The sequence below is a fragment of the Dermacentor andersoni genome, chromosome 3 (assembly GCF_023375885.2).
Source record: "Dermacentor andersoni chromosome 3, qqDerAnde1_hic_scaffold, whole genome shotgun sequence".
NCBI lineage: Eukaryota > Metazoa > Arthropoda > Arachnida > Ixodida > Ixodidae > Dermacentor > Dermacentor andersoni.
The window spans coordinates 158,701,244-158,727,023 of NC_092816.1; positions in this window are offsets into that span (position 1 = coordinate 158,701,244).

Consider the following 25,780-nt stretch of genomic DNA (forward strand, 5'->3'; position numbering starts at 1 on the left):
ACTGCTGTGTGCAACAGGGTTTAAAGAAAGCAACTTCTTCAGAAATAAAGCCGTCAAACTACGAGGAAATATGAAAACTAGATGAAAATTTGTGCAGTTGCATGTGAAAAATTTAGCACAGTAGCAGATGAAGACATAATGAAGCGCGAGGATGGTTTATTTTGGACACATTAGGCAATATACTTGAAAGATGCATATGAGCTTACATGTGCAGAAATATTGTTTATGTAGCAGCTAAACTACGAACAAGCCTAGAACACACTGATACAAGGTGTCTAGCATGTAAATCTTAACAAGCCCTTAAGTCAAAGAAACATGGCTCTTTCTCATTATTCGCTACACATGGCTGGCTCACACAACTTAGCCGCTTCTATATATGCCTTGTAAGTATCAGGTAGTCTGTGTGACTTGTGCAAGCTTTGAATATGTACAAGTTCCACGTAGCTGGACAGAACCAAGGTAATGTCGTTTGCCATTTTTTTGAGCAAATGAAACCATTTTCGCGTTTTTCCTAATTAGGTAATTAGTTATTTTCGATTATTTAATTGCTCAAATATTATATTCAAAGCAAAAGTGTCAGTGCGAAAATTAGCATCCTGAAAAATTCCCAATCCAGATTTCTACTGCTCAATAGGTGCAATACAAATTTTTTTCAAGCTTGAAAGAAGTCTGTGAATGCATGCAAGAAGTGCCGTGCAACTAACCACTCGTGCACCTGAACACCATTTGGCTCCTCCTTTCATGCTTGAATAAACTTTTTGAAAAGAATATTTTAGAAATTGATTAATTAATATAGACTATGTTTTAGGCAAAATGCACGAAATAGTGTGACTGCCACCTCCATTTTTGGCAACAAGAATTGACTCCATTTTCATGTACAAATTCAGCTATACATGATGCGTGTTTTGAGCTGGTTCTGTAATTTAGACTGGTTTTGACTACTTGAAGCTTCGCACTCTAATAATGGAGTCTACAGTCTAAAAAGAAATTGGTACATAAGCGGTCGCTGTCAGTACCCCATACTCCTTTAACTTAGTGCAAAGTGCTTGTGAGCCAATAAGTTGGTAGTTCTAAGTAGTATTTCCCATCCTGACCTGGTGTTATAGTCCAGTTCCTATGATGCCATGCTGCTCAGTCATGCTGGTCACAGCTTCAATCTAGGCCATGGCAGTTACCCTCCAACGGGGGTCAAATGCAATAACGCTTATGGGCACTTAGATTCAGGTGTACATTAAAGAAGGCCAGGTTCCCAAAACTTCAGGCTGTGACTTTGGAATGTAAAAGCCCTTAATTTAACTTTAAAATCTAAAGGTGCTTTATTAGAAGCAGGACATCATCTTGAGCTTTTACTGCACTGCCATGACACCAAGAAACTCCGAGTAAATAAAAACAATTTCTTAGACAATGTCTATATCTTGCAAACAATTACAAACACTTCTCTGCATGCACCTCTGTTGTTATATTTAGTTCCGTATGCCAAGGCGGGTTAGGATGTTAGAACATTTTTCAAACCTGTTTTCTTTTTTACCGCTTTAAAGTTGTTGGTTATTTTGCATCTCTGTGTGTGTCGAACGCACATTTCAGTGCATCAATTTCTTCAGAAAGTGCACTCCTCTTTATTTATTTGTGCATGCAAAAAGGGTTCAGAAGAACTGCTTTCTGAAGATCTGTATAACAAGCAAAAAACAATTCTGTGTAGGCTGCACAAAGAGAAAGGATTGGTTTGTAAATACGTTATTTAGTTCTTAAATAAAGAGGCAGCTGTCAGTATTCTGTTCCAAAGTAAAAAATTGCCCCTACCTGGCTCTGCTTCATTTTCCGATGTTGATGGTCCATTCGGGGGCACTCAACTGATAGGCTGCACTTTGGCCATGTCCGGTGTGCGGTCGCCAGGCCCAAGATCGATCAACATCCTCACCAAAAGTCGAGTCCAAACTCTATAAAAGAAACATCTCATCATTTTGCTATCAGTTTTGTCATCTTGCGAGTTTCACGCACGGCCGTCAGTGAAATATTTCGTCACTTGGATACTGAAAAAATTCAAGCATTTTCTGGCAGCCAAGCTGAATACACATAAATGGAGAACATTAAAGAGCAAATGCAGTTGTCACATTAGATTGATCAAGTACAGCAGAAATGGAAATAAATCAGTGATACTGTGTCTGTTGGCTTTGAATGCTAGAAAAGTAAAAACAGGAACTTGCAGCCACGCCACTTTGAATTTCCCGCGTTTGCTACACGTCACGACAAGTTTGGCATCGTGCGGTATACTCGGGATAGTAATCGCTTAAACTTAAGATGAACGAGCGTCGGCATAAATTAACAGGATACTTAACCGGGCAATATTTGCGCATAAAACAACTCACGTAGCGAAGCTACTGTCAAATACCCGATGACGCATCTGCGGGCGGTGCGGTTTGGGCGAAAAATTCAAAAAGGAATGCGAGATTCACTTGTTTCACGCCTACTAAGCTAAAATAGAATTTGAGTTTCCTACTAAACTATACTGGATATTTACACTCCGAATAAAACGCTGGAAATTTTGTTACGTCACATTGCATACGTATGAAAGTGAGGAAATTGCTTTTATTGCATTCTGCCCAGGCGGCATGTAGCAGCTACCACTCTCATGCAACAAAAGCATGAACGTGGTACTCGCGGCACGGAAAACAAACACATACAGCGCCAACGTTACGCCTCTTGGAGTTAGAACTAAGCACGATCAGGCCAGTTTTCTAGCCTTCATAACGCCATGAACACGACCAAACATCGAGCGAAACAACTGTCTGCTCTCGAAAATTATTACCGCTTCCATTTACATACCTATCGCTGCCACAAGCAAAAGTCAATGGGCTAGCTGTCCACAAGCCGCAGATTAGACTGACAGCAACATATTACGGTAACGTAAAACAATTTCCACGCTGACTTAGCAGCCGCGGTGTGCGCTAAGTGCCACAGTTCTCGTTTGCCGCTCTAAATTCACACCATGATGAGGGGCATTGCATCTTTCACATGAAATATTGCACGCTTTGGTCTGGAGCTCAATAGGAGGGCGAAACGCATTTGCACGTACCTGAAATCCGCATGCCGGAAGCCCGTCGACGCTTCCGAGAACGGGGCACACAGCCATACACCCGTACGGCGGCTTGACTTAGACGTGAGACACTTCTATCAAATATTTCACATCCGACATGTCGCACACCGATTGCGCGAACACGAGAAAATGCCGCAGGTCGCAATGCGACGCCATGCACCCGTGCATCTACCGATGTGCTGCGTGCACGGACTTGCAGAAAACAAAACTATGACAAAATGGCAGGCGCGAAGGGATGGCGGCTTTCGTTGCGGAGACGAAGCGGACGAAGCACGAAGCAATGAAGCGCGAATGAATGTTGCCAACTGTTGGTTCCGCGTTATGCCGGCGGTGGTGGCTTTAGTGGCGTGTGTTGCGGCTGTGTAATTTTTTATTTCTTTTCCCCAAACAGTATAGCTAAGATCAGTTCTTTGTTTGCATTTTTTAATGTGTCGTTTGGTATTATCTTTTTGTCTTTTTATGCTATTAAGCAGCCAATTATGCCCCCCCCCCACCAGGTTCGCGCGCGCCAGCTTCGCGCGCAAATCTCGGAGGCCATAAGACAACGCGTTAGAAAAAGCCGTTCTTGTCGTTGTTAACGTTTCATCACCGTTTCTTCAACTGAGATAGAGGCGTAGTGTCCCTTTTCCCGCGGTGGGGAGGGGGAGATCAAGACGGAGTTGGTTGTTATCGCGACATCCGCGAACCCTGCGATTTTTTTTATAACGTGAGCATTTCTATACTTACCCACAAATAAAAACCATCCGTCCGTCAGTCCGTACCGCACGATACCTTTCAAAATAGAACCCGCAGCAGCGAGTGAATTCACCTTCGTGCAAGCTCTCGCTTCAACGCGACCGAAGCGGCGAGAACACAGCGCTCACGAAGCTCTCAGCTCATGCCGCACTATGCTCTTTTCGCAGATCACTTTCAAGATAGGTGTACGCGCGTCTGTTTTCAAAGCGAAGTAAACGGTGAGAACACAGCGCGTGAAGTTTTCAGCAGTGGGCACACTCTGTCCACATTGCAGTTCGCTTTCGAGATACGGTTCGCGCGGCCGTGCCACAAGCAGCCGCCGCCTGAGAAAGGTTGATAATGGTTCGACGCGGATGAGAAGCGATAACGGCTCAAAACGAACGGAACGTCACTAGCGCACCTGGCCCCGCCACCTGCAGTACTTTGCTTGCGCCATTCACTTGGCGCCGCCGACCACAGCAGTTCGTGTCGCTGCAGCGCTGTCGCTTATACTCGTCGGATCAAGTCTCATAACATTGATAACGACATGGACTGCGTGTAGATGAGGAAGAGTCACAATGCTTACGCATACTCAGACAAATCCGAGAGGAGTTCCTGTGTGATTTTTTTACCGGAAATGTGCAGTCAGCAGTGATCCAGAGTTGACAATGCATGTAAGACGGGTGCCAAGCTTTTCTTTTTATGAGAGTCTTGCCCAGCTCCCAAATATCTGCTCAAGCTAAGACTTGCTGATGGCTGTATGTGTTTTTTTTTTATTGTCGAATGGCCTCGAACCGCTATGAATCCTACTGTGTAATGACATAGAGCAGCATTCACGTCCAAAAGGAAATGCAGCCGGTATATGGCTGCCTAAGGTATGCGGCCCGGCGGCAGCTGCCCTCCCCTCCCCCGTTTCCGTTGACAAGTTAGGGGGAGGGGTCTAGAGCAATCTTACACACCCCCTCCCCACAGTGGCGTAGCCAGAAAGTGTTTCGTGTGATGGGGGGGGGGGGGGGTCCCAATTGACCGTGGAGGGGGAATAAGCGGGGCCATTGCCATTGCAGCAAAAAATTTACTGTTAGTGAGCGTGACAAGTGCCCGGCGTGCCCCACTTGGCTACGCCGCTACTCCCCCCCCCCCCCCCCCCCCGCGATCGACGCAAATCGAGCTGTCAGAACGTGCATGACACGCATGCATGACATAATATGAATGACGAGCCGTGAAGCTGGCATGGATGTCGTCACATCATCATCAGCTTATTTTGATGTCCATCGCAGGACGAAAGTTTCTCCAGCGATCACCAATACCCCTGTCTTGTGCTAACCAGTTCCACGTGTCTTCAAGTTTCCTAATTCCATCATGTCCACATTATTCTCTGCCGTCCTCGACTGTGCTTCCCTTCCCTTAGCACCCATTCTGCAACTCCAATAGACCAGCAGTTCTCTCTCTTACGCATTGCAATGTCTGCACAGCACGACTTCTTCATCTTTATGTCAACCAGAATATCAGCTATCCCCGTTCGCTCTCTAATCCACATCGCTGTCTTACAGTCTATTATCGTCATGCCTAATATTTTTCATTCCATCGCTCGTTGCGCGGTCCTGAACGAATTCCCAAGCTTCTTTGGTAACTTCCAAGTTTCGGCCCCATACGTTAGTAACGGTAGAAAGCAATGATTAGCAGTAAGCTCCCTTGTCATGAGTTAGTAATGCCTGCCGTAAGCTCTCCAGCTAATTCTTATTTTTGTTAATTTCCTTGATCAGAGGCCCTTGCGAGTAATTAACCTCAATAAACGTATTTCTGCGCAGGCTCTAGAGGCTGACTGCCTACCATGACATTCGTTCTTTCGCCAGGCTGCGGAAAATTACTTTTCTGCATACTAACTTTCAATCAGACTCTTACACTTTCTTCGCCAAGGTCCTCAAGCGTTTGTTACAAATAGTATGCAGCGTTGCTGAGTATGCCAATGCGATGTACAAACCGTAAGTTGGTGAGCTATTTACCGTTAGCCCTCACTCCTAACCATTCCCAGTCTAACTGGTTGCACACCTTTAAGTATTCAGTGATATCATTGTAAATATTTTGCCATTGATCATATGAAGCCTTTTGCAGATATCTGGCTATGCAAAGTCTGCGCGTTAGTGTCATCCATTCGATATCAACATTCGTGGGAAACTTAATTTTTGACTGCTGTTCGGAGTCTGTACGCTGCTGCCTAGATGCCCCGATCTAATCATTCCAGCTACCTGATTCAAGCGCAGGTAGCGCGCGTTTCATGTATTATCAATAACAACGCGTTAACTGGCAATGTTCATTTATCATATACTGTAAGCTTGTTCCCTTACTCCCTTATAATTAGGGTGTAAACTAGAAAGACTGGGGTGTTTCACGGGTGTTTTTTTTTTGTTGAACACCCTTCTCCGGTAAAAAAGGGTGTTTCAAGGGTGTTTACAAGGGTGAAAAGATAGATACACCCGCATTACACCCATAAGGGTGTGAAAATTTTTAGAGTGTGCTGGTCCGAATGCCGTTTTACATGTCACCTAATCCGGGTTTATCAGTCATCAACGTGAGGAATGCAGTGCCCATGTGAATAAACTTTTTTCTTGCGAAACATTTTTGACGAGTTGATAGCTGATTGAAGTGACTAGCATGCGATTGATTTTCTAGGCCGATGCCGAAGACAGTGCATTATGCATATTGACCCACGACTGCAATATTCCTCAATGCGAAATTTGAGCTCGGCTCTGTACGTGTTTTTCTTTTTACGATATGTTGGCTGGCGCGGGCAATCTGTCTCATGAGGACGTTGCAAACGGAGCGAAGCGTGGCGCGACGGCACCGCTAATCTGGAGATTGCGAGAGGCAACGCGGGCGCGACGTATGCGCGCGATTCACAGCAGCCGCCACAGCCAGACCTCCGGGACGACGCGCTCTACTCTGGTGCCATCGCGTAGCCATCTTCGCAGCACTTTTCTTCTCACGCTTTCGAAAATGCTCTCTTTCCCCGCTTTCCTCCTCTCGTCTTTTTATCCCCGCTGCGCTACGCGTTCGCTTTTAATTTCATCCATCGCTGTGCTAGTTCACTCGGTTTCGCCGCAGCAACGGGCACTTAAGAGCTGCTTTCTAAAAAGTATGCAGAAACCACACTGGAGTAGTCTAAGTATGCACAAGCGTACGCGTAAATTTCAAGTTAGGACATCCCCAAATTTATGTTGACCCACTAGCAAATTTCAAGCTTGCCCAAGCCAAATTTCAAGTTGCCCCAACCGAAATTAAGTTTGTCAGTCCCCCAAATTAGCTTAGTGCACCCCCAAATTTCAACTGGCCCACCCCCAAATTAAAGTTGACCCACCCTAAAATTCAAATTTCCCGATTGTCGACTCCCATATTTCACTTGGCCAACCTCCAAATTTCAAATTGGACCAGCTAGAAATTTCAAGTTGCTAGCGTGGTTGGCCTCGGCGCTATGCTTACCCAAAGTAAAGCTGGATTTGACGAGTTCGCCATTGCTTACGCTAGCCGCGCGAGCACTAAAGCCGAAGGAAATTATTCAGTTACGGAGAACGAGTGTTTAGGCATCGGATGGGCCATAGGAAAGTTTCACCCTTGCCTTTACGGACTCCCTTTCGAGGTGGTTACAGATCATAATCTTGGCTCTCATTCTTGAAAGATCCATCTGGTCGCCTCGCCGGTTGGGTATTACGGCTCCAGGAGTAAGATATTCCCGTCATTTACTAATCGGTACGGAAGCATTCTGATGCAGATGCTCTGTCCCGCTCACCTCTCCCGCGTGGTTTTGTGACCTCGTCGGTATCTACCTACCACGTGTTCTCCTTAGCCATCGCCAACCTCCTTCAGGAGCAAAGGAAGGACCCCTGGCTTGCTTCCCTTATCGACTCGTTGATTCAACCCACGTTACGTCCCGTATCGCGGGAAATATGCCGTCAAGCGCACCATTTCATTATTGCATCAAACGGACGCAAGTAGCTCCTATTAATTCCCCGCCTCCTACGCTCTGACATATGCACCGCATTCCACACTGACTCACAGTGCGCACATGCCGGAGTATTGAAAACTTACACCCGCCTTCTCTTGCGCTACTATTGGCACGGAATTGACGGCTTCCTTCGCCGCTACGTCCGTTCTTTTCTCGCTTGAAAGCGCTGTAAGAATCCTCCCTGCCGTCCAACCGCCCCACCACAGCTATTTCCCTGTCCTGCGTGCCCTTTAGACAGCGTGGGCATCGACTTGAACGGACCCCTTCTCGACACTCCTGCTGGCAACCACTGGATAACCGTTGCGATCAATCATCTCACACGACACGCAGAGACTTCACCGTTCCCATCAGCATCGGCAAGTGACGTTGCCTCCTCCGTTTTAGAAGACATCACTCTATGGCGTGGTGCACCACGTGAGCTGCTTAGCGATCGAGGACGTTTCTGTGGGACGTTGTCGAAGGAATTCTAATGGAATGCAACGTCGTTCACCGAACTACCACTTCCTGGAATCTGCAAAAGAATGGTTTGACTGAAAGATTTATTCGAAGAATGGGCGACATGCTGGCAGCGTACATCACTTCCGACCACTCAAATTGGAACCTTCTTCGTCTCTTCGTAACTTACGCCTATATTACCGCGACGCAGACCACCATTCAATTCTCTCCATACTGCTTACTGTACGGGCACAAGTCCTCGTACACTCAAGACACCATCCTTCCATACCACCCGGAGGTCAGTGAGTCGAGGACAGTTTTTCAAGCCGCTAAGTACGCCAGAATGTCGCCAGATTGTCCCCTCAACACTGGCGATCAGCTACGCCACAAACATCATCGCGATGTCTCTATTCATAAATAGAGCGTCATAAATCCCCGGGGATTTATGACGCTCTCGGACTGCCTTCGCGTACCGAAATTCTTCTCTTCAGTCTACCTCCATTCCAGTTATTGGCAGATTGCGGTTGAAGAACTCGACCGTTAGAAGACTGCTTTCATTACGCCGGACGGCCTTTACCATTTTAAGGTTATGCCTTTTCGACATTATAATGCGCCAGCAATTTTCGAAGGAATGATTGACTCTCTCCTTCGGGGCTTTAAGTGGTCCACCTTCCTATGTTATCTGGAAGATGTCATCGTATTTTCCACTACGTTTGACAGCCACATCAGTCGCTTGATGTCAATCCTTTAAGTCTTCCGAAAGGATGGCTTTATTTTTGTAAGTGTCATTTTCGACACCTCGAAGTCGATGTTCTTGGCCACCTTGCCAGTGCTCTTGCTATAGGCCCTGATACTGATAGGATTCACGCAGTAAAGAACATTACTGTACCCTGCTCAGCAAACGATGTGTGCAGCTTCGGGGACTTATGCTTCTATTTTTGTCAGTGTATTAAAATTTTGCGGACATCGCCCTGCCACAGACTGACCTTCTCAAGAAGGAGACTGTGTTCTTTTCGGACCGCGAAAAAGCCGACGTCTTCTACACATTCATCCGCTTGTTTAGAACGCCTCCAATATTGGGTCACTGATCTATTTGCACCAACTCAAGTTTGCACAGACGCCAGTGGCCATGGCATAGGTGCCGTGCTCGCTCAACAGCAAAGCGGAAACGAGTGCCTTCATTGCCTACGCCAGCCCCCTCTTGTCCCCTTCAGAGCGCATTTTTTCTATCACCGAGCGCGAGTGCCTCGCTGTGATGTGGGCAGTGGCTGAATTTCGGTCTAATTTGTTTGGCAGGCCATTTTCTGTCATCACGGGCCACCATGCCCAGTGCTATCATCACTGAAAGACCCAAGTGGCCACCTAGGTCACTGGGCACTCGATCATTCCTTCGTTCTGATGTACAATCAAGCCGCTTACATCTGAACGCCTACTGCTTCTCTCATCAGCCCGCCGATCCTCCCGACAAAGATGGAATGGATTCCGACATTTCTATTCTTGCCATTTCTGACTTTCGTGATATAGTTACTGAGCAGTGAAAGGACGACTCTCTTCGGCCTGTAATCGAGCGCTTGTCTTCTGGCCAATCACATCGCTCAATCCGAATGTTTGTGCTCCATGGCGACATTCTTTTCGATGCGACATCAGCTCTGGTTGACCAGATTTACTGGTGGATGTCCCTCGTCACCTCTGTTCTGTTGTGTCACTGCCGGACACCTTCGCACCTCCCGCACATACGACAGAGTGCGACGTCGCTTCTTCTGGCCAGGCCTGTACCGCTGTGTGTGACGTTATGTTTCGGCTTGTGAGCTCTGGCAGCGGCAAAAGAGGCCATGTGCTCAACGTGCTCGCCACCTTCATCCGATTGATGTTCCCAAGGAACCATTATCCTTTGTCAGCATGGATCTTCTTGGCCCCTTCCCCACAATGATAAATAAGAGAAAATGAATAGCCGTTACAACAGAATACACGAACCGCTATGCTCCGTGCGGTGCACGTCAGCTGGGTTGCAAATGTAACGGACTTTTTACTTCAGGACGTGATTCCTCACCATGGCGTGCCAAGGCACCTGCTGAGAAATCATGGCCCCTACTTGCTGTCCCATGTCGTCGAAAACATACTTCATTCCTGCTACACCGAACACAAACTCACTACCACATTTGACCCACAACGAACGGACTGACTGGATGACTAAATCGCACCATTACAGAGATGTTGTTCCCCTACGTTTACGCAGGCCACAGTGATTGGGACAGCACTTCGCCCTACGTGGCATTTGCATAGAATTCGTTCCGTCAGGATACCACCAGCTTCTCGCCTCTCTACTTATTGTTTGGTCGCCATCCCACTATGCCGCTTGACACCGTGCAACCTTCGGTGTCGCGACAGGCCACGGAATACGCTCATGACACCGTTGGTCGGCCTTGTACGGCTCGCCAGATTGCCTATGGTCGACTTACAGCAGCTCAGGCGTCACCAGACTTGCTACGACTGTCGCCAGCGGAACCTTGAGTTCTATCCATGAAATATCGCTCTTCTGTGGACTCCAACTTGCCACGTCGGCTTGTCCAAAAAGCTACTGTGATGCTATAAGGGGCCGTACAGGGTATTACGACGATTAATCGACATAAACTACGAAATTGCCCATGTTGAAGAGACGCCATCGTCATCCCAGCCATGAACTCACATCATCCACGTGTGCCACTTAAATCCATAATGTTCATCTAGTTCGCTGTCATTCTAACAAGCGCCAGGACGGCACTCCAGCACTCTGGGTTTATGTTACGGTGCATTCGGATAGGCCCATGCACGCGAGAGATAGACGAAGAGGAAGTGGTAGACTGTCTAGTGAGGCTGCGACCTTTGTAACAGCCTGCGCGTTTATCACAATTTTTTTCTTATGTAAATAGTTAAACACGTTTCTGCGTCGGGCTTCCTCTTCGTAAGAGTATATATCTCTTAACCTAGTTATTGCTCCTCAAACATACTCTATCTACCTTGTTTAACTACCTACTGTTACGGCTTAGGGTTTTGAAGTGCTAAAGTATTTAGTTAAACATCCGAGTTGCCATCAGGACCCGCAGTCCACTGCACGAAAAGCATCCACTTTTAAAACCGTCGTCTTGCTTAGGCGAGTCCACTAGGGACTCTGAAGACTGTCTAGCAGCAAACCATCGAAGAGTGGTGTATAATAGCGGGCGCGCTTGACAGGCATATCAATTTTTTTGACGATCGCCGACTGTATACATGACTACCTTTGTGCTTCAAGTTTCGCTTGCTTTTGTGGGCACAGGTTCGCCAAATAAAAAGCATGTTTTGTAAATCATAGTTTTTCTACTGTGTTCTTCCCCTTCACTACTACGTGGCATCTGGCGGAGGTGCATATGCGTTCATGTACCCAAAGCCGAGGACCATCGAGCCAGCCGCAGCCTCCACAACCTGCCCCCGGAGTACAGACTTCTACCTGAGTAGACCTGAACGACCAACACCAAAACATTAGGCACAGTAACAGTCCCACCGTCGCCTGTCCTGCTGCAGCAACTTCCGGAGCCGGTGACTTTCAGTGCGACATCGGCTGAAGACACGGATAGCTGGATTTAGACCTACGAATGAATCGCGCCATTATCACACAGAGGACCGTTGCGAAATGTTTATTGGAAGTCGTGGCCACCAAGAAGACGCTGGAAATGCGTACGAGAGAATATGATCGCCAAATGGTCACGCCGAAGTAAGACATCTAAGCACTTTGCACAGACTGCATGCATGAGACCATCCGAGCAACGTTCCCAAAGTCGCAGCCCCAGCTTGCCTCGATCGCTGACGTCATGTGAGGAGAAAATCAAGCGGTCATTAGAAGTTCCCGAAGTCTAGCCGCAACAGCGGAAATCATCGCCTGTTTCCCCTTCCCCTTTTCAATAAAGTTTACCACCACCACCACCACCATCGCCTGTATCGATGACCACCGCCACCGTAGACGGCCCTCACGTTTCCCTTCCACCCATATGCCAAACCTCGTAACGCTGCAGTTCTGTCGTCCACTACCGCCGGCGCCAGCACACCAACCCGTCGCCCAACTCAGCATTCCAAACAAGAATGATGTTTGGCGCGCCACCGACCACTGTCCGCTTTGCTGTCACTGCGGAGAAGCGGGTTACATGTGTCGCCGATGCCCTTACCGCGAGCGCCGAACCCACATCAAAATATTTCCACAAGTGCGTTACACTTCATGAGCACAGCACTCAATTTGCTTCGCGTTCCGCAAACATTTTTTCGCATTACCTTTACGGTTCCATAACCTTAGCTTCATTGGATTCACAAACATCAAAGAAAACTGCGCTTAAGAGGAAGATTCAGCTCGAATGTTCCTATCTAAATACATGTTAAATGAGAATTCGTTTTTCTCAGCAACCACTGCACCCAATTTGACGAGATTTGTTGCATTTGAAAGAAAACTTAACATCTATTGTCTGTTGTTTCAAATTCTTGATTTACATCGTCAAGTTTTTATTGAAAATTGGCAAAAATAAAGAAGTTTCATAAAATGAGACTATCAAGTTTATAACTCTGTAACTCAGCACAGAAAATCGATATCGAAATTATGTGATTTGCATCAGACAGTACATCTAAAGCAGACAAAATTTATATGTGACGCATGAATCTGAAAAAAAATTCAGTGATATGTAAATACAGCTTTTGCAGAACCCTTGTACACAACGTAACAATTTCACGTTAAAGTATAAATTGACATAACAAATTTCTCCGCTTTGAATTATTTAATGGATGCCGTTTACAGAACCGCGATGTCTGTTCTTGAAGAAGAGCTATCAAATTATAAACTTCGTGCCTCCCATTTTTACGAATTTCCTAAATACTTTAACTTATTTTAACAAAATGCAGGCCCCAAATCGAAATTCCGCTTCCTAAAGTCACTAAAATTTAATTTTCTCTGTCAAATGCAACCAGTCTTATTAAATTTGGTCCAGGGGTTATATGCCAAATGCCCCCACTGATGGCATTTGAGTGGTTTTATACCAGCTTAGCTGGCCATCCACTTTCACAGGGTCGGGATGGTGAGTCAATTTTTTTTACATTGCTCCCCCCCCCCCCTCCCTTCAAGACGCGGCCGCCACTCATTGGTTTTCATCTTGTGACCTGTGACGTGTTGTATACATATATATATATATATATATATATATATATATATATATATATATATATATATATATATATATATATATATATATTGTAAGGAAGATAACGAACAGCTTCGGCAGCATCAAGCGCGCAGCAGAGGCTCGAACTCGGAAGCTGCTCCGTGCATCCTAGAACCGGCGTTCGCTACGAACCCCAATAAATCTCCTTTATAAGTGCTGGAGCCGTGCGGGGTGACGTTCCATTCTATCACCATGGAACTTCGTTCACGGACGCTACGCTGCGCCATGCCGGACGCCGACCAGCAGACTCTTCCATCGCCACATGTCCCTTGCGCTGGCACCGTTCGCCACCGGGAGCCTCCTATCTTCAGCGGAACCGACGACAACGACGTTGAAGAGTGGCTGTCGTCCTACGAACGGGGGAGCGTTCACAACAAATGGAATGACTCGGACAAACTGGCTCACGTATCATTCTACATCGCGGGCGTGGCCACTCTCTGGTTCAGAAATCATGAGAGCGATATCCGAACGTGGTCGGCGTTCAAGACATCGATTACAGAAGAATTTGAACGACCCGCCGTCAGGAAACTCATTGCCGAGCAGCGTTTCCGTACACGCGCACAGGACACGGGTGAGACATTCACCAGCTATATAGAAGACGTTCTAGATTTGTGCAGGCGCGTGAACGCTGCCATGACGGAAGCGGAAAAGATCAAGCACGTCATGCAGGGAATCGATGATGACGCGTTCCAGATGTTTCTGGCCAAGGACCCGCGCACTGTTGGCGACGTCATGAGCTTGTGCCAGAGCTATGATGAATTACGCAAGCAGCGAGCTCTGACAAGGCGACATCCCACAACAAATGCGGTGTCACTCTACAGCTTGACCACGGGCCCAGAACAAGCCTCCTTCATTACCCAAATCAAGGATTTCGTGCGCGAAGAAGTCGCACGACAGATGGTGTCCGTCACTCAGGAGTCTGCCAGCACTTCGCCGTCTCATCTCCGTAGCATGATCCATGAAGAGGTTGCGGAAGCGCTGCCGACTGTTCGCCAGCAGGATGTCGTTACTACACCAGTCACTTATGCTACGGTTGCTGCAATGGCCCCTCGCACTGTGCCCGTGCGTCGCTTCCAGCAGCCTGCGCACTGCCCTCCCCTTCCTATCCCCTGGACCACCACTGCCTGCGCTAACCCGTGGCGAACGCCGGATACTCGCCCTATATGCCTCGCATGCGGGTATCCCGGTCATGTCGCAACATTCTGCCGCCGCTGATCGCAAGCGTTCGATGACGATCGCCGAGCGCCCAATGTGCCGCCTGATTCAAATACGCCTTACGGACCCTTCGACCCATCACCAGCTCGCTCCCATACTGATCGCCCTCCTCGGTTCGAACGCCTCCGACCACCCTCTCCACGTCGCCGATCGGTTTCCCCAATGCGTCGACGACCCGTCTCTAACGAAGAGGGATACTAGACGACGCAGTTCCCGAGGCAAGAACTGCGCAAGTGTCGATATGCCGAAGTCCTCCTCCTTTACCTGCCAATGTCATTGATGTGTTTATCGAAGATGTCGCTACAGTCGCCCTTGTCGATACCGGTGCCGCTATTTCAGTTATGGTTGCCAGGTTTTGCCGTTCGCTTCGTAAAGCGACGAGGTCTCTGTCTGGATTGTCGCTTCGAACGGCAAGTGCTCAACCTATTCGCCCTACCGCTGATCGTACTGCCCGTGTGACATACAGGACGTTTTGTACACGATTGAATTCATAGTTCTTTCATCGTGCTCCCACGCGATTGTTCTAGGATGGGATTTTCGCTCACGCCACAATGCCATCAATTGGGCTCGGGCTGCGATTGAACTTTTCCATCTTGTTGGCCTGGCCTCGGTCGATGCTCATCCTGCCGCTAAAATTGTCGTGAGAGAAGACACCTGCATTCCCCCCTGCTCTTCAGTCTTCAGTCTTCTGTAGAACCATATCCGACGGCACGGTCTTCTTCATGCCCTCTCATCACTTTGTTACCTGAAAAGCGCTTCCTTTGCCCTTTGCAGCTCTTGACCTTGCCGCCGGTGTCAGCACGATGCCCATTTACAATCATCTTTCGTCGCTGCTATCACTGCTCCGCCGCGAATGCCTTGGTTACGTCGAGTCGGTCGATTCAACACGAATTGTCTCCATCCTCGACGAAGTGCCTTCTACTGCCGTCCATGAACTGAGTGCCCTCTCTGTACGCGACTCAACATGGACTGGTGTGTTCAGCCCATTCATCGCCGAAGATCTGACGTATTCGCAGCGATCTTAACTTCTCGCAATCCTTCAGCACTTCGGCCGTTCTTTCGACGTTGCGCAAACATCTCTTGGCCGTGCAACGACGGTCGAGCATTCCATCGACACTGGCTCTCACTCACCGCTGAGACAAAGACCATATCGCGTGTCCGCTACAGAACGTCGCGTCATTGCAGACCAGGTCGATGACATGCTTCGTCGAGGCGTCATTCAACCTTCCCAAAGCCCATGGGCCTCTCCCGTGGTCCTTGTCACAAAAACAGACGGTTCCATCCCCTTCTGTGTTGATTTTCGACGGTTGAACAGGATCAGGCTGAAGGACGTCTACCCATTACCACGAATCGATGATGCTCAGGACTGTTTGCAGGGAGCCGAGTTCTTTTCTTCGCTGGATATGCGGTCAGGCTACTGGCAGGTCCCGATGGCAGAGGCCGATCGCCCGAAAACTGCCTTTGTTACGCAAGACGGCTTGAATGAATTCACCGTCATGTCTTTCGGACTTTGCAACGCACCTGCTACGTTCGAAAGAATGATGGATAATCTTCTGTGTGGCCTCAAATGGAAAATATGTTTTTGCTGTCTCGACGACATTGTGGTGTTCGCCCCTGATTTCGCAACGCACCTGCTCCGCCTCCACCACGTACTCACTTGCTTGACCAACGCCGGGTTGCAACTTAAGCTGGAGAAGTGTTGATTCACTATTCGTCAGCTCACAATTTTAGGCCATGTCATGTCAATGGAGGATATTCGCCCGGATCCCGAGAAGCTACGTGCGGTTACGGCGTTCCCAAAAGCTACCACTATGAAAGAGCTCCGCAGTTTTATCGGCCTCTGCTCTTACTTCCTGCGATTCGTTCGAAACTTTGCGTCAATTATATTGCCTCTCACGCAGCTCCTTGGTGGCGCTAGAGATCTCTCATCATGGTCTCCAGCGTGTGACGACGCCTTCACAACTCTGTGCTGTCTCCTCACGACGCCACCCATTCTTCGCCATTTTGACCGTCAAGCGCCAACCGAAGTCCATAACGATGCAAGCGGTGTAGGCCTTGGCGCTGTGTTGGCACAGCGTCAACCTGGCCACACAGAATACGTCGCGGCATACGCGAGTCGCACGTTAACCAAGGCGGAGATCAATTACAGCGTTACAGAAAAGGAGTGTTTGGCCATTGTGTGGGCGCTTGGCAAGTTTCGCCCGTATTTATACGGTCGATCGTTTCACGTAGTGACCGACCACCAGGCTGTGGACGCTCAAAAATGTTGGCTGTGGACGCTCAAAAATCGATCGGGCCGCCTCGCCCGCTGAGCATTGCGAATCCAAGAATAGGACATCCGCGTGGTTTACCGTCCCGGGCGAAAGCTCTCCGACGCTGACGCGTTATCCCGATCACCGCTTCCCCCGAAGGCCAGTCACGACTCCTCCTGCGAGTGCATCCTCTCTGGACATTGACACTACCGCTGCTGCACAGCGTAATGATCCCTGGACTGCGTCTCTGCTCGACCTTCTCTCGGATACGTCGAAAGTTTCGGCGTCACGTACGCTTCCGCGCCAAGTTCCTCATTTTGCGATTCAAGACCAGCTACTATATCGACGCAACTATGCCCCATAGGGACGCACCTGGTTACTAGTCATTCCGAGAATCTTGCGATCAGAGCTCTGCTCCTTGTTTCACGTCGACCCTCAGTGTGGCCACGCAGGAGTCTTCAAGACCTACGAAAGACTTCGACACCGCGATTACTGGAGGGGAATGTACAATTTCGTTCGAAAGTTCGTCCGCTCTTGTCAAGAGTGCCAACGCCACAAAGCACCACCGCACAACTCCGCCGGTGAAGTCCAGCCTTTACAATGCCTATCCCGACCCTTTGATCGCGTCGGCATAGATATCTACTGGCCACTTCCGTTGACTCCTATCGGCAACAGGTGGATAATAGTTGCGGTAGACCACTTAACCCGTTATGCTGAGACTGCTGCTCTACCAAATGCTACAACGCAGGAGGTCGCCAATTTCATACTTCGCCGTTTTCCCCTTCGTCATGGAGGCCCACGTGAACTTTTAATTGACAGAGGCCGCGCTTTCTTATCTCAAGTCATCGAACAACTTCTTGGTGAATCCGCTATTGTTAATCGTACATGCACTGCTTACCACCCACATACTAATGGTACCACGGAACGCTTTAATCGAACTCTTGGTGACATGCTCGCCATGTATGTCTCACCTGATCACTCTAATTGGGACCGCGTTCTTCCGTTTGTCACCTACGCCGACAACACCGCGACTCAGGCCACTACCAGATTCTCACCCTTTTACCTTCTTTACGGCCATCATCCTTCGCACACGATTGACACCATTCTGCCCAACCAGCCGGACCCATCCGAATGCCTGCCGATCTCGGGAGCTGCCAGACACGCCGAGGAATGTCGCCAGCTGGCCCGCCGATTCACCTCGGACGACCAGAACCGTCAAAAAGCCGTTCACGATGCCCAAAACTCGTCTCCCACTTTTCTCCCGGGCGCACTCGTCTGGTTGTTAGTGCCCCACCGCACGCCTGGGCTCGCTTCAAAACTCCTTCCGAAGTACGACGGGCCATACCGCGTTCTCGAGCGAACATCACCCGTTAATTACCTGGTTCAGCCGCTAACGCCGCCGTCCGACATACGACGTCGTAACCGCGAAGTTCTTCACGTTCAGCGTCTCAAGCCGTACCACCATTCTACCGTCCTTCCAGAAAACTAAGTCACCAGGATGTTTCCTTTATTTCCGCGGGGCCATTGTAAGGACGATAACAAACGTGCGCACAGAGTCAGCAGCATCGGCAGCATCAAGCGCGCAGCAGAGGCTCGAGCTCGGGAACTGCTCGGTGCATACTAGAACCGGCGGTCACTAGGAACCCCAATAAACCTCCTTTATAGCTCATTTATTTTGAAATTCGTCCCCGGTCGTCTGAGGGATGTCTAATTAATTATGCTTTTTTTGTACTACACAGAACATGCTCGACATCGTTTCTGCAAGGCACGCACCGTGCCGTATGCACTGTGCGCGTGATTCTCAGCAGAGATGGATCGCCTGGTGCAAGACAGGGAGCTATCCCAGGTCAGCGTCTCTGAAAGGGCAACACTGGCAGTCCTGGTGGCGAAGAGACCGGCGGTATAAGGCTCTGCGGGGATTTCAAGCTAATGGTGAACGCAACAACTCGCTTAGATAAATATGCCTAGCGAAAGTCTGCATCTTCGCAGCGTTCTCCAGAGGTGAAGTTTTCAGTACGCTGAATGTACGCAACGCATGCAATCAGCTTCCTCCGGAAACGGAAGCTAGAAAGATAGCAATACTCAGCACACACAAGGGCCTTTATTGCTATAATTGTCTCGCTTTAGGAATTGCTGCAGCACCAGCGGTGTTCCAAAGACGCATGAAAGCTGTTCTGGAAGGCCTACCAGGAATCACAATACACCTATGTGATATTATCGTAGCGAAAAAAGAGCACAATATATCTCTGTTACTGCAAGTGTTCCAGCGGCTGCGCGACAACAGTCTGAAGCTGGACAAGGTCACATGCAGCTTCGGGAAAAAGCAAGTTTCATTTCTGTGGCACCGCATCGACGCAAGAGGCCTGCATCCTTTGTAAGACAACCTCCACGCCATACTAGTAGCACCAGCACCAATATTCGTAAGTCAGCTCGAATCTTTTCTTCGATTGTTCACGTATTACGCTATGTCCTTGCCGGACCTCTTTACGGCGCTGGCGCCATTGTATCCCTGCTGACGAAGGGGGTTGCATGAAAATGGGGCCAAGTACAAGAAAGCACATTTCAAGAAGCGAATGACGTCATGGATCGCTCGAATTTTCTCACTAATAATGACCGAATAAAGTCACTTCGACTAGAATGCGACGCGCCTATGCACGTAAATATTTTTCGTAGCTTTCCGATCGAGAACAGTGATCTCAGCAGAGCGAGATTACTCGTAGTTGGAGAAAAAATGGCTTGCTTTAATTTTAGGCGTCACCAAGTTTCGTGACTATGTTTTCGGTAACGGATTCACGCTGGTAACCGATCACAAGTCGTTGACCGGGTCTTTCATCACGGTAAGCCCATTCCGCAAATGGCAGCAGCAAGGATCCAACACTGGGCGTTACTGTTGTCAGTGTATCACTATGAAGTGGTGTACCGAACAGGACAGCTTAACGCTAACACAGATGCCTTGAGCCCCTTTCGCTTGCCTAATCAAGAAGTTAAAAGTGAAAGATTACTTTAAAATCATACCCCGACCACGCGGCGGACTCAATATTAGCAAGATTGGCTCTACCAAGATAGGTAAAATCATCGTTGAAGCAGCTGGTCTAAGCTCGGATCACATTGCATCAGACATCATATGCCCGAACGTCAACCAAAACATAATTGTGGCGAGTACGCCGCAACGAGAGAATGCTGAGAAATATGTGAGAATAAGTTCAATTAATATGAATGGATGCAGCTTCGAGGTCAATGCATATGAGGCTGCACCTCACAACACGTGCAAGGGAGTGATAAGCAACGTTGACGTAGCAGATGGCCCGACGAAGCTGGAGTAGAACATAGTCAACTCAAGAAACCCTTTGGCTCTCGCCGTTAAAAGAATCAATAATACCGGTACGGTGATCATCGCCTTTGAAGGACACAAGGTTCCCATACGGCCCGGTCCTTGTAAGGTGCTCACTATACAAGAAACAAGTCGACGTATGCTGCGCTTGCGGTCGGCTCGGTCACAGAGCTGACGTGTGCCCGTCTCCGCAAGAGAGAATATGCCGAGGCTGTGGTGCAGTGAATCCGACTGACAAACATCAGTGCCAACCCAGGCGTGAACTGTGTGGTGGCCCACACCCAACTGCGGACAAAGTGGGTAAGCAGCGCTGACAACTCCATACGTGGTCAGAAAACGGAGAAACGAAAGAGCACTAGCGACCAACGTCAACAAGGACAATAACGACCCGCAGCCAAGCTCAAGGTCCCGCGGTAGCTCCAGGTCCCACAGTCGCTCATGCTCCAGGGGAAGAAGCTTGTCCAGATCCCGACCTAGATTCAAATCCCAATCCAGGGCGCGATCCGGATCAAGAGATCGGAGCCAAGAGGCTGCATCGAAACCCGGGGAAGGAAGCAAGGGATCCACATGGGCCGACAAAGTCAAGGGAACGGCCATAGCGGACAGGACGCCTCCTCACCGGGACAACAATAAAACAAGACTTATCTGGGCCGACGATGTGCGTACCGATCCCGTAAGTACCATGCTTTGTAACCCACCCCCAGAGCAAAGTAAGGATCGTGAAATAGAAAGACTTAAGAAAGAGAATGCAGAACTAAAGGAAATGAATCAGAACATGATTAGAGAGGTGACGGCAATAAGGAAACTTTTAAGCGAGGCTAAACAAGCAGAAAACAAAGATAGCACTAATACACGCAAAGAAGCCCCAGTACCCGCGCCTGCTGGTGAAAGACCCATGTGAGCCAAGCGTAGGGCTGTTAAAAGTAAGCTCAAGAACACTGAAACACAGATGGAGGAAGTCAAACAAGCGCTGGCGTCTTTTAAGATAACATGCAGATGCTTATGGACAGTGTCTCACAGCTGACAATGAATGTAGGCCAAATACAGACGGCACTGAATGACCCTAAGGAGGGGCTGAAGGCTTTTGGCGAAAGAATCAAAACCCTGGAAAGGATGACTATGTCAATGGACGTAAGGGAACAATGCGGGTCGTCATTCCTCAGAGCTACAGTAACTCCCCAGGCGGGGGAGATGAATATGCAATATGGCTTACACTAAGAGCGAATTTCGAATATGGCAGTGGAATTGCGGGGGGTACAATAACAAACGTACCATAATCCAGCAATACCTTAGGTCACTTCAGTCTAAACCGGATATTATCGCACTTCAAGAGACAGGATATGGGTATGTCACACTCACTGGATACAGAACCATAGAGTGTCAAACGTTCGGTAGGGGCCTGTACGTGCTTGTAAATAAGCAGCTTACGCACATCCCACATGAATTAGGCATCATAGAAAAAAACCTAGAGTACCTCATGGCTGAGGTTGTAGTACCAACTTCACACAAAAATCAAAAGAACAATAGCTTATTCGTACTCAACATCTACAACAATCCGAAACACCATAAACAACACTTGAAGAGATTATTCGAAAAGGCTACTAACCTAGCTGGAAGTAGACCTCTGATTATATTAGGAGACTTCAATGCAGCCCACGAGCTATGGGGCTACGTTACGACGAATGCCAAGGACAGGAATCTGTGGAACCACGCGCATGAGCTAGACCTGGTCTTAATCACGGATAAGACATATCCTACAAGGCTTGGGAATTCTGTCTCCAGAGACACCACACCTGACCTTACGTTCATTAAGAACACAGAGCATGTTTCATGGACTAACACAAACATGAATTTTGGCAGCGATCATTACGTAATAGAACTCAAACTGGAAGTTGAGAAAGGCCGAACTCGAGAATTCGGGGTCGTAGATTGGGACCTTTTTCGCAAGTTAAGAGCCCAAAGCGGAAAAGAAACCACCAAACTCAATCTCAGAGACTGGTGTGAGGGCATCAGAATGGACATCAAAACAGCGTCCAAAATAATTATTACAGACACTAATGTAGAGGCAATGGACTCGAAACTTGCACACTTAGTAGAAGCCAAGGAAGCCATAACCCGAAGGTGGCGGGCCCGAAGGCTAACATCATGCGTGGGGAAGGTCGCTGAACACGCAATCCTTAACAGGCTAAAAGAACACTTAGAGGACAATAATATATACACTCACAACATGCTGGGTTTTTGGTCCGCACTTTCCACGCAGGATGCCATGAAGCAAATTAAACACCACATTCTCGACGGATATTCTAGAAATACTAAGGTCATACTGGGATTAGACTTGGAAAAAGCGTACGACAGCATCAAGCATGAGTACATCCTGAGAACGATAGAAGGCATTGGACTCGGGTCGAGGATGTTTAAATACATCAAATCCTTTCTCGAAGCACGCACGGCGAAGATAAAGGTCGGAGACACAAACTCGGAAGTGGTTCAGCTCGCAGATCGAGGAACCCCCCAAGGATCGGTGATCTCTCCCGTCCTTTTCAACCTGTGCATGATTGGTCTGTCCAGAAAGTTGGGCAAGATTAACGGCATTGACCATACCGTATATGCTGATGATCTCACTGTATGGTGTGCTGGTGACAGTGAAGGGCAGATACAGGACGCACTGACTGAAGCGATGAAGACGGTGGAAGAATACCTGAGGCCCACTGGACTCAGGTGCTCCCCACATAAATCGGAGTTGCTACTTTATAGACGTGAAAAGGGGGGCAGGCCTAAGGTCTGGAAACCTCTATCGGAAAGCAATATACACCTACACACAGAAAATGGTGCCAATATACCCAGAGTCAACGTGATCAGGGTACTAGGCTTTTTCATTGATGCAAATAGTGGAAACCATACCGAGGTCAAGAAAATCACCCTTAAAACGGATAACGCGTGCAGGATGATCAGACACCTGGCAGGAAGACACAAGGGCATGAAAGAAGATAACCTCATCAGGTTAATCAACTCTTTCGAACTCTGTCATATATCATACGCCGCTGCCATGTACAACTGGACGCAGTTTCAACTCAAGAAGCTTGACGCAGCGATCAAGAAGGTTGTTAAAAGCGCATTGGGGCTCCCAATTAGAACCAGCACCGCAAAATTGCTCAAGTTGGGAATACACAACACGACCATGGAGATCGCGGAGTCTCAAGAAACATCACAAATAGCGAGACTATCTACAACCAGCACGGGAAGATCAATTCTGGACAAGATCATGATCAACCCCATTACGGACCCAGCACAGTACGTTAAAGTTAATCAAGAAATCGCAGACAACATAATTGTCGCACCGCTACCCAGCAATATGCACCCAAAACACAACATCAACAGGAGAGTCGCACGAGCCAGGGCGTTAATCGAGAAAATGGATAAAGGGGGCAGAGGAGCCTGCTTTGTCGATTCGGCTGCCTACAAATATCGAACTAAGTTCGCGGCGGTGGTAGTGGATCATCAGGGCAATTGCACCAACTGCGCCACGGTCTACACTAACAAACCTGAAGACGCTGAACAAGTTGCCATTGCATTGGCACTAACAGACGATAGATTCATCGAAATATATAGCAACTCGAAAACAGCTATTAGAGCTTTCAATAGGGGTAAGATTGCCCCACAGGCTGCGAGAATAATTAACAAAACGTAAACAAATGCTACACGTTACATTTATTGGTTCCCGGCGCACTTTGGTTCACTTGATGGCATTCCTGTCAATCCAAATGAATCGGCCAACAGCGTCGCCCGCGACCTTACAGACCGGGCCGCTTTTACACATGGTTTTGATTCTGCTGGATTGGAGAACTTACAGAGAGATACGCTCATTACATACAATGAAATTACAAAACATTACTACATGGGAAGGAGGGAGTTTCCACCCCCTCACTATAGGCTAAACAGAGCACAGGCAGTTACACTTAGGCAATTACAGACAGAGTCTTATTCTTCCTCTGCACAAATAAAGGAATGGTATGCCATTGCAAACATGAATATTATATGCAAAGCATGCAAAAAGGAGATATGCACACTTGAACATCTGTGTGGGTCGCTCGGCCCTGGCATTTCCCGGAATCGGTTTTTAGGAATGATCAGATCTCCAGATCATATCCCCCAAGTCCTGGCTGTCCAGTACGCCCGTGATAGGGCTAGGAGGCTTGACCTCCCGGTCCCAACATGCTACTAGCCAGGCAGGCGGCAACGCCTTGTACAGGACAAGAAAAACGTTTTTTCCTCCGCCTCCTCCGAAAGTAATTCTGTACAATATATGCTGCACGCACAAGATTTGAATGAATTTACGCTGCGCACCCAAAAGCTAGCAGTGAAAATTAACGAAGACAGACTGCTCCATCAATTGAAGGAGTGGATCCTGCAATGCTGGCCATGAGAAATTAGTTTAAATCAACAGTGCTTGCAGCCTTCTTTTTCACTCGTTGACACGAGCTCACATTGAGCGGTGCACTAGCGTACTGAGGCCACTGCTGTGTTTTGCTCGATTCAGCGTGTTTTTTCATGATGCAAGATTTGCATGACAATCATTAGGGGATCACAGCAATAAAGAGCCTCGCTGGCTCGTTGCTTTTGGCCCAGCATGGACTGTGATTAGAGAGTCTTGTGTGCATTGATATGAACGTGCATTCAACGTGTGCATTGATTTTTCCACTACCTGCTGCACAGGTTCCTTCATGTTGCCTGAAATCCAACAAGTGCTGGCTTAGGCTGCACGTAGACATTGGCGGACCGGTGGAAGGACACATGATCTTTCTGCTGGTGGACGCAGGGAGGAAATGTATAGAAACGGCGGCGCTCAAAACTGCGACAGCTGACACCACAGTGGAAGCTCTTCGGAGTATTTTCGCCCGTTTTGCCCTGCCTCACCCAGTCGTGTCCGATAACAGAGCCAAATCCAGCAGCTCGGTGACAAAAGATTTTCTTTCAAGAAAATCATGTCCGTCACATGAGAAGTGCTCGTTATTATTCGCAGTAGAACGGGCCAGCAGATCGAGCGGTGTGCACCATAAAACAAGGAATTAAGGAGAATAAAGTAGGGTAGCTGCTGTGCCGACTCACTAAATTTTTGATTGGTTACAGGGCTTTGCCTACGCAGGACGGGAAATCGCCTGCGGGGAATTGCCTGCGTCCAATGAAGGACCAAACTCAGCGCTCACTTCCCAGAGAAAGATGGCGCCTAGTCTTAAACAAGGACCCGGCACAAACTCCAACTACCTTTCCTCCGGAACACGAGTCTAGTCACGACAGTATAATGCTCTGGTCGGAGATCGCTGCCTGGCACAGTGGCTGCCACCAGCGGAGGTCGCTTGATACCTGTGGATACGAAAGTAGTTCTGCAGCGACGACTTGTAGACCAACTGCGACCTCGGGAAGGCAAGCAGGAAGCCGCCGTAACACAGCCAAAGGGGGGTCGAGTAGAGAACAGCGGCGAAATCTCACAGCCAGATCGCCCATCGACAGATGAAGTCTGCCAGCAAA